A 10,180-nucleotide genomic window follows, 5' to 3' on the forward strand; every position below is an offset into this window, starting at 1 on the left:
ATACATTCTTCCGAAATACAAAATGACTAAATTATAAACTCTAGACTCCAAATACTAAATCATACTCCTTAAAACTATACCCTAAGATAAAATAGAGAATCTAAACCTAAAAAAACATATACAAATAACACATTGTAATTATGCAAAAGAGGACAAAAATGAAAATAACCAAAAAATGATATTTTTGAGAAGGAGTATCTAGAAAAGGGTATCCCTACTATTATTTGTAAAGTCGTTTAACTAATAAACCTATGACCAAATAATATAACTTCATTAACGGTAAAAACGAAATTTTGTTCATATCCTAAACTGATAAACACGCGGATCCCGGATCGGATCTTTTAAAATGGCTTTTTCACGTCTAAACAATAAATAAAACTAATACATTGTGTATTTTGCTGAGAAAATTCTAATAGCATATTGGTCCAATGAAGCTCAAAAATTTTGGAAGGTGCCAAGTTCGATGCGCCCTAGCTACAATTTTTGCTGTTTCCAATAGTAATCCCACTACGATTTTTTTGGGAATTTGTGAGGAAAACTTATTTCCACAAATAAGCGGATTACACAGATCAAAGATAGCACTTGCCATGTATGCTTCCAAAACAGGAATATTATAGTTTCCATGTATGCTTCCAAATATAATAAAAATATTTAAATTACCATATTCCCATAATGTTACCTTTTAAATTTGATCTTGATATCTGAGTTTCTTACAAAAATATAGGAATGTATATAATTTCAAAATCCCGAATATAACTGATTACATGATTAGTAATTTTTGAGTAATTTCAAAATCCTGAAATTTCACGCATAACAGATTCAGGCATTTTTGAGTAAACTGTTACTAATATTTCCCTACTTTCCCATTTTTAATTTCTTTATTTTAACGTTTTAAAGTAAATAAGATTTTTATTTTATTCGTTATTCAAATTAAATTTGTATCTTATTTTCATGATTGATTCGTATGAGTGATTTCATTCCATATACGTAAGAACTAACAATATATATAGGTTGTTGACTATTTACTCAAATTATAATGGTATATTCGATTTCATATGCCTCTAAAATTTCGGGAAATCTGTTGTAGTATAGCTTTGCATCCAATCAATTCATTAATTACCTATCAAATTTTATTTTCATAATCCCGCTTAACTTGGTAACAGTTCCAAATTTGATAAACTGGATTAAATGCGTGTGCAAATTATTGAAAAAAAATTAGAAAACCTACTCCTTATTTAAAAATCTATATATACCCTCCCATTCCTGACTCTTCCATCACCGGCTCACATTCGCAATTTACTTCCTATTCCACTTATATCATATTAGCAATTTACAGATGTTGATCTTATATGCGAATGTGAAAAAATCGGTGAGTAAGATCAGTTTTTTTTTTATTGTATGTTATGACATTCAACCATTAGCACATAATCATGCTTTTACATTGTCCGGATTATCTTTAATAATATGTTATTGTGTGTGTGCAGGTAACTTGGTAAATGGCAAATGGTTGCTGTCGAGGTCCAACCATATTATAGTATCCAACACCATGAGTTAGAAAGGTTCGGTTTCAATTATCGAAACATATATATACAAATGTTTTCATAGTTACACAGAAACATAACTCTAATGATATCTTATATGAATGCATGTGGTTTTAGTATTTTATTTTGCAAGTACAAACTAAGTAAGCAACCCAACATTTTAAAAAAGATTGCAAACGAGGTGACAACAAAAAGCATAAACGTAGTTAAGTTTCATTTCCTATTTAAAACTACGTATGTTGGTAGTTTTTTTTTGTTTAGGCTATATCTTTCTTATTTTTTTCTTTGTATTTCTCTTGAACATAAGCAGCCAAAATTCATGAAAAAACCTAATACCGAGAGGTGATAAAGATAAAGACCATAACAACAATAAACATCAACAACGTCGACAAGGTTTTTGCTAATTATAATAATATATATAAAAAAATAAATTATTATGGTTTATATGATTTTTAAGGTATGCTGTCACTGTGGAAGCAGGGATGTGTGAGTCGAGGAGCCAAAAGTTTAAGGTGAATCGTGAGCGAAGATAACTATTTCAAGTTTCAACCTTTGTCACACCAAATGTTCCCCCGATAGTATAATTGCGACGGATGCCTTTGATGTTGCTTCTGCAACACATCTTGCTCATTCCAATCATATATCAAATTTAGTTAACTATGTATTAAGCAAATTTATCAGTAAGTTTATCTTCTTCTTGCTTAGTGTGTGTGTGCATTTGTTCTATAAACACTAATAATATTTGTCCCCTATTATCTCTTGGGTATTAATAATATTTGTCTGTAGTAAAATTAACTTATAAAATTTTAGTTCATGTATCTATCGTAAGCAAATAAATATATATATTCGTATAACAAATTAACAACCAAGTGAGTTCAATAAACAAAAGTTTACGTAAAAAGTTAGCTTATTTGGCTTTGTTAGATTTTTGATTATTCAAATTATCTTATCATTCTCATATTTTCCTACTTCCCCATTTTTAGTTTATTTTAATATTTTGTAGGGTAATTAGATTGCTCCTAATGTGAAAAAGGATCAAATCAAGAACTTTGAGAAAAAAAAACTCATACTTGGAAGTTGGAATCTAATTTCAACTTTTAATTTAAATATTTAATTATGAGAATTCACTTTACAAAACATGACATTGTTTCGTAAATAATTGCATGTTCATGTTGTTGATATCATGACTATTTAATTAATCTACAAAAGGTAAACACATATATTTGCCATTTTTGAATTCAGATTAACGCGCTGGTCTAACTGACCCATAAAAAAAATTTGGACCTTTGCATCCAATTCTATCGCTGTTTATATTCGAATGGGTGAATGTCTTTTAACTATTTTAATAATAATTCAACTTTTCAATTTTGAAAATTAATTTTAAAAAAACATTCGCATTTAAAGGTATGTTTTCATATATTTTGGAAATAAATATTAATTTATATTTAAACACAATGTTTTCATATTTTTTGCAAATCAGGAATCAAAGATCATTCTTTTGACTAGCAAACATTATTTAGATATCTTTCAACCAGATATTTTGTTATAGATATGGATAAGTTCAAAATTTAAATATAAAATAGAAATATTCCTAAAATAAATCTTATAAATTTTTCAGTTAACAGATTCATATTAAAAAAGAAATATGACAATAACGAATTACTTTGAGACAGGTATTTTGAGAATTTTGTATATTTTTGAAAATTTTGAGAATTTTTTAACCAAAATGTTTTAATAAATATTATCTAAAAAGTAATTATTTCAAAAAGAACGGTTATGGAACACAAAATTTTTGGCAGTGAGAAATGGACAGAACGGGATAGGACGAGACTATATGACATGTAAAAAACTGCTTTAGGATGAATATTTTGAGAGTTTGTGTATTTTTAAAAATATTTTGAGAATTATGATCTACTAACTATATATAAATTAAATATTCAAATAAAGATTTTATGTACTTCGTCTACATTTTTTAGCCAAACTTTTTTTTAAAAATATTGTCTAATGGGAAATTATTTAAAATAGTTAAGTTATGGGCATAAAATATGTTTCCAAACTCAAATATGATATTTGGGTTTAACACTTTAAGCAAACTGTGAGAAATATTTTTAATAGTTTAGTATACACGTGAAAAAAAACACGGACTCTCTTTAGTTATTATGGATGAATTGCAAAAAATCATATATTTTCAAATTTAATTATCCTCATACGGGTTGCGATATTCACATATAAACCAAAATATTGACAAAACACCCAAATAGTGGCCAACTAATTTTAATAGAAAATACTAACAACATCTAACTGATCTTTTAATTTCTAAACAATTTTTACATGAAAAAATATCACAATGTGTTATATCCCGAGATAGTACTTCGAAGACATTAAAAGTCTCAGTGGTTGATGAGTTTTTGTGTATTATGTTGCCTATACACATATATATTATATTTAAAAGGTTGACTATGCTAAATATAATCAACTAATTTGGAACGGGAACTTAGAAAATTTTGGTACTTTTGAAAACAATAAGATATTTTTTGAGAGTTAGCAAAATTGTTCTTTTACCAAGGATGGTATTAACACTATCAGATTCACGCATGCCTTTCAAAATGAGACGTAGACAATTTCCGATAACCGTTGCTTTTGCAATGACTATCAACAAAAGCCAAGGTCAGTCACTCTCAACTGTTGGGTTATATTGGCCTAAACCTGTTTTCTCTCATGGTCAGCCATATGTAGCGATGTCCCGTGTAAGCACTAAATGAGGATTGAAAATTCTCATTACTGACCCAAAAGAAAAACCTCAAAAGAAAACAAGGAATGTATCTTCAAAGAGATTTTCCAAAACATATGATTCATCTTTATGGATACTTATGTAAGACTCTATTTTTATTTTGTTTCCACTTTTAAAAAATTTATATATATGTTATTCGTGTCAATTATTTGACGTAATCTTATGTTTTTTTTTGCAGGTTAAATTTCATAATATCACCCATCCAATAAATTTATAAAAAAATCCTTATTCATGTACTCCAATAAATAATTTTATTGCGTACTTCCATATTTGCATTTTCATTCTTTTTATTTATTTCTTATAATTATTATATTTAATATTCTACCATTTTATTATTTCCAATTATTTAACCATGTTTATATATATATATATATATATATATATATATATATATATATACTATTAGAGAAATTTAAAACTTATTATATTCTTGATACATCTTTTAAAATCTTATTGTACATTATTTTAAAATTTAGTAGTAAAAACATATTTCTTATAAAATATGGTTGAAGAAATTATAGTAAAATACACAATTATATAAAGAGATATAACAAAGCAGCTAATACAGGAGGATACATGATAGAGATTATTAGATACGGTGGGAAGTAGAGTATAGAGGCGAGAAGTAATTAGATATGAATAGAAGAGTTTCAGGTTCCAAAGTGGATACTCATGTAAATTATACAACCAATATAAAATAACTATAGAGTACAAAATAACTAACATGGATGTAACTCATACAATATTAAGAATTTAAAAAATATAATAAACGTTTTTGCCCGTGCCATAGCACGGGTTATCACCTAGTTACTAACATTTTCTCATATTATTATATTTATGTTGAATAGCATAGCAATTAGGTTGATTGTCAAAGTAATTTTTAAGTCACTGATTTTAAACTAAAATATAAAACCTTCAATTCTGGAACTTAAATATTGTTCAATTTATCATTAGTTGGTGTTCTTATATATAAAATCACTATCAACATTAATCTCAAATTTTATTTTAGTTACTTGTTGTGAGAGATATATTAGTGTAGCTTGATTTTATGGTGTATTAGTTTTGTAGTTTATACAAATTTAATCACATAATTTTTATATAGTTTTTTTTGTTCTGAGAGAAGTTATTTATTTCTTTTTTTTGTTCTTTTTTTTAAATCTAATTGTTTTGTTTCGTTTGATAATAATTCCATGTAAGCCAATATACACATACATCGTTTGATAATAATTCCATGTAAGCCAATATACACATACATAGTTTTACTTTAGTTTAGTTTGTGTTATTCGTGGTGAATCTTAATTTATATTCTATTTGTATTATATTATTATTTTATTTGTATTATATTTATATTTGACTAATATTATACTTTACTAATATGATACTTATGTTGAATTGATTTTATTATTATACTTGGTTAACATTAGAATATTTTTAAAAGTTATAAATGATTTTTTAATTTATTTTAAATTTAAGCTATAATTGTAAACCTTTGTTTTTGGAAAATATTATTAATATACTTGGTTAACATTAGTATATTTTTAAAAATTAGAAATGATTTATTAATTTGTTTTAAATTTAAGATATAATTTTAAAGCTTTGTTTTTGGAAAATATTGATACGACATACAATGATTAATATACTTAGTTGATATTATTATATTTTTGAAAATTGTAAATGATTTCTTAATGAGAATTTGTTTTAAGTGCCTTTTTTAAGATACCATTTTTCAAAAATACCTTTTTTAAAAAAGATTTTCATTTTTGCCCTCTTTTACACAATTACAATATGTTAAAATAATTTTTAAATTTTTTTTAGGTGTGGGTTCTCTATTTTTACATTTAGGGTATAGTTTTTAGGGGGTAGGGTTTAAAGTTTATAATTTTTTTATTTTATATATTAAAAAGGGGTATTTTTGAAAATTGACACCATGAAAGGGTATTTTTGAAAAGTGACATAGAAAAAATGGTATTTTTGAAAACCCCTCTTTATTAATTTAGTTTAAATTTAGACTATAGATTTAAACATTTATTTTCCAAAATTATTGATGATTTTTATTATTTCTTATAATTTAATTGGTTACATAATTTAAATAATGTGTTAGTTCCTAAAAATCTACAAATGCTGATGTGGAACAGGAATTAATTCTTATTGGCTGAGAGATATGAGTTGTATTAATGAAATGTTTTTATTGGTAAGCAAATAAGCTGATGTGTTAGCTCCTCCTTCAACTAAAAAGCTGATGTTTTAACATTGGAGAGCAACTCCTTCTACTTTTATTGTATTAATATTTTTTTTATAGAAATCATAAAAATCTCGATATTGATAGAGTTTTAGGAAATACTACAAGTTATCATTAAATTCTTTAAATCTTAATTTTGACATTTTAGAGAATATTTGATATAATTATATTGATTTTATAGAAATCATAATGATTTTGAATCTAAAAATAAAAATAATAATATATTATAATATTTTTCTCAAAATTAAATTATTCTGGTAATATAATACAATTTTGCGGTTTGGAGACACAGTTGTTCCGGTAATATAATACAATTTTGTGTCCTTCATTCTCTCTCAATTCCATTTGGTTTTTAGGTATTACCAAAACCTCTGAGATTTCCTTTGTTTCATCTTCTAGTAAGTTCCCAAAACATATGCCCTCCATAAATATCTGCAACATACGTAAATCATAACACCTGAAAAGTAATTCATTTACCTTGGAGAGCAAAACATGAATGAATAGTAAGAGATCATTGTAACTGATCGTCTTCAGCGCCTCAAGGATTTGACAACTTTTGATTATTGTCAAATTAGCAACTCTTGCCTTGAAATCTTTTACATACGGACTTTATGTCCATCTTTATAGATTTGGGCAGAATCGTTGGTAAAAATAATTAAAAAAAAAATATATTATAAAAAAAGATTTTATAATAGTTGGTAAGTATCTATGATTTTTTTTTTTTTATGTATGGTGTAAAAAAAAAGTCATTACACAACATTGAGTTGGATCATAATATTGGGTTGCACTCGTCTTACCAAAAAAATATAAAAAAATTGGGTTGCACTCTTGTTATTTGTAGTTGTACATAGATTGCTCTGTATTTGTTTCTTCCAGATTGCTCTGTATTTGTTTCTTCCAAATTCCTCCTTTGACATATCCCATTTGCAATGTATTTGAATGTGAATATTGTGTTTTCGATCACAAAATTTATGACATGTTCAACCTATCCATTATTTCAATTGGTGGTAGAAATATCTTTAAGAGAAGAATAATTTAGAAAAGCCATTTATGATAGACACTTGTGAACATGAAATTAAGTACACTAGCTAACTACTTCTTTCCTAAGCAAATACACATGAGTTTAAGCGATTGTTTTCTTAATTTGCAATTTTTCACGCTGTTGTTTATATGCATTATGGGATTGGTAAGATAACTCTTTGTCTTTCAAATAAAATTCCGATTAGTTCATTAACATGGTCCATTATCTTAGTTTTTTTAAAATGCTGATCACAAAGAAAAAAATTTAACCAAATGAAGAACATTGTTTTGCATATTTCCAAGTAAAATAATCTACGTAATAATAACAATCTGAATAAATACCGACAACGGTTGTGATTTTTCGTAAAAATAATGTTATTTTTTAGAATAATTTATATGTTTGCGTCTGTTCATTGTAGTACTGTATCTTTTCATCATATTTTATGTTTTCATCATTTTTCATCACTACTTTTTGTTTTAATAGTGGTGTCTTTTCAATATTCATGTCTTTTGAACTTTATATATATTTGTCTTTTCTTCAATAATTAACAAATCATTGTTCATTGGAACATATTTTCTATTTTATGTTGAATCAAAATAAGTTGAATATTAATATATTAATATCCAATATAATATGTTATTTTACAATCCAACTAAAGATTTAATAAATGATTAGAAATTTAATACAATTTCAAATATATAATTTAGAGTTGCGTCTATTTATCTTAACTCTTCGTAAATTATGTATTTTTTTTTATTTTTTTTTTAGAAGTTGTGTATTTTTACTATAATTTTCCTTGATACATTTTCACTAAAGAGTAAATATGTTTTATAATTATAATTATTTTATTAGAAAGTTATATTTACTCATTACAACCTCTATAATGAAAAGAATTAGACTATTTTAAGTACTTCAGTGTAATTATGTAGATTTGGGAGATACATGTCAAGTACATTTCGACTATTTTTCGGATTACTATATATGACGGAATTTCGGTATATTTAGATGATACATGTACAAATTTGGATTTGTTTGGATACTCTTTAGAATCATATTCGGAATACTGAAATGTCCACATTTTTGATCAAAGAGGTGTTACCATTCCATTAAATAGAGAGTAACATACAAGGCAAGGATTGTTTAAAGTACATCAAAGGATAAGATAAACCAAAGCATAGATCAATAAAAGTACAAAGATAGATAAGAGCATTCGATGTAAAGAGCTTGAGAGCTATGAACCACATGCTAGGAAGCAGCATGGAACCTGTGAGGTCAAGGCAAACCGATGCAAACTCCATGAACAAGTCAAAGGAGTAGAAAGCCATTGTCTTGAATCTTCGAAGACTTGGCGGAGATGAGAATGGCACAACTATGATGCCAAAGGGTCGAGCAGGAGAGGCTCTGATAACCGGTTGCTACAGAGGTTGTGGTAACCACTCCTCCTTGGAGAGAGGGCCATAATGCCACTAGGCTTCAAGATTATATGTAGGGACTTCAGAAAGTGGTTGAATTGCGATTTAAAGAGCTGTGAAATTCGGTGAGGTATGGGTATGGAGTTGGTAAAGCCTTGGTAACCCCCACTCCATAGAGGTGGGATCATAATGCCAAGCTTCACCAAGCAATCTCCATAAACGGGATCATCCCTAGGGTAACCGATTAACTTGGTTTTCGAAAGGCTCCTATGTCATTCTAGCAACACTGGTGGTTTAAGGTTCAAAAGCAGTCTTCGGACTAAAGAAACCAATAAACTAAATAAGGATTGCTTAGGGTGGGTAAGAGTAGAGTTCAAAACAAACCCGGATACACACTGGTCTCGACACAAAGGATTCACAACCATTCTAGAAAGATCAAGTATTCTGCTACCGAGGTTAACTCGACTTGACCAAGCAGAAAACATCAATACTAACAGGTTTGATCGTGATATAACATTATCAGAAAAGAGTCGGATTAGGTACCAGTTCAGGGGAGTGTCATAGTTTAACCAAAGTAAACTATCTACCAGGCGAAAGAGATATGAATGGAGAGCAAACCTGGGCCAGAGAGGTAACAAGCGGGGAAACAGAGAGCGGCGAAGATTTGAAATCGATGTCAAGATCTTACATGGCTTCGGCATCCAAACAGAGCTCCCGTCCAGCTGCATCCAAGTAAACCACTTGGAGAGTGGATGAAGATCCGAGGAGCGGTGAGTTGTTGCAGTGGGATGCGGGATGAGCCAGATCAAGGTTACCGGGGCGGTCAAGGGTTTGCGGGGGCGGTTGAAAGGTCAGAGAAACAAAGTAACCGAGGGAAGTTGTAACGACCAGCTTCCTCAGTACCGGCGGTACGTGCGATAGTACGAACGCGGTACGAGGGAAGAATCAGGACGTATCCGGAAGAATCAGGACGTATCCAGAAAGATCAGGATGTATCCGGAAGGATCAGGACGTATCCGGAAGAATCAGGACGTATCCGGAAGGATTAGGACGTATCCGGAAGAATCGGGACGTACTTGATACAAACCTCGGAACGAGAATGGGACAAATCAGGATCCGTAGAGGACAACGGCCATGATTTGATAGTCAATGGTTCCAGATGGAAATGGAGAGTTC

This window comes from Camelina sativa, chromosome 14 (assembly GCF_030686135.1).
Source record: "Camelina sativa cultivar CO46 ecotype springtype chromosome 14, ASM3068613v1".
Lineage (NCBI taxonomy): Eukaryota > Viridiplantae > Streptophyta > Magnoliopsida > Brassicales > Brassicaceae > Camelina > Camelina sativa.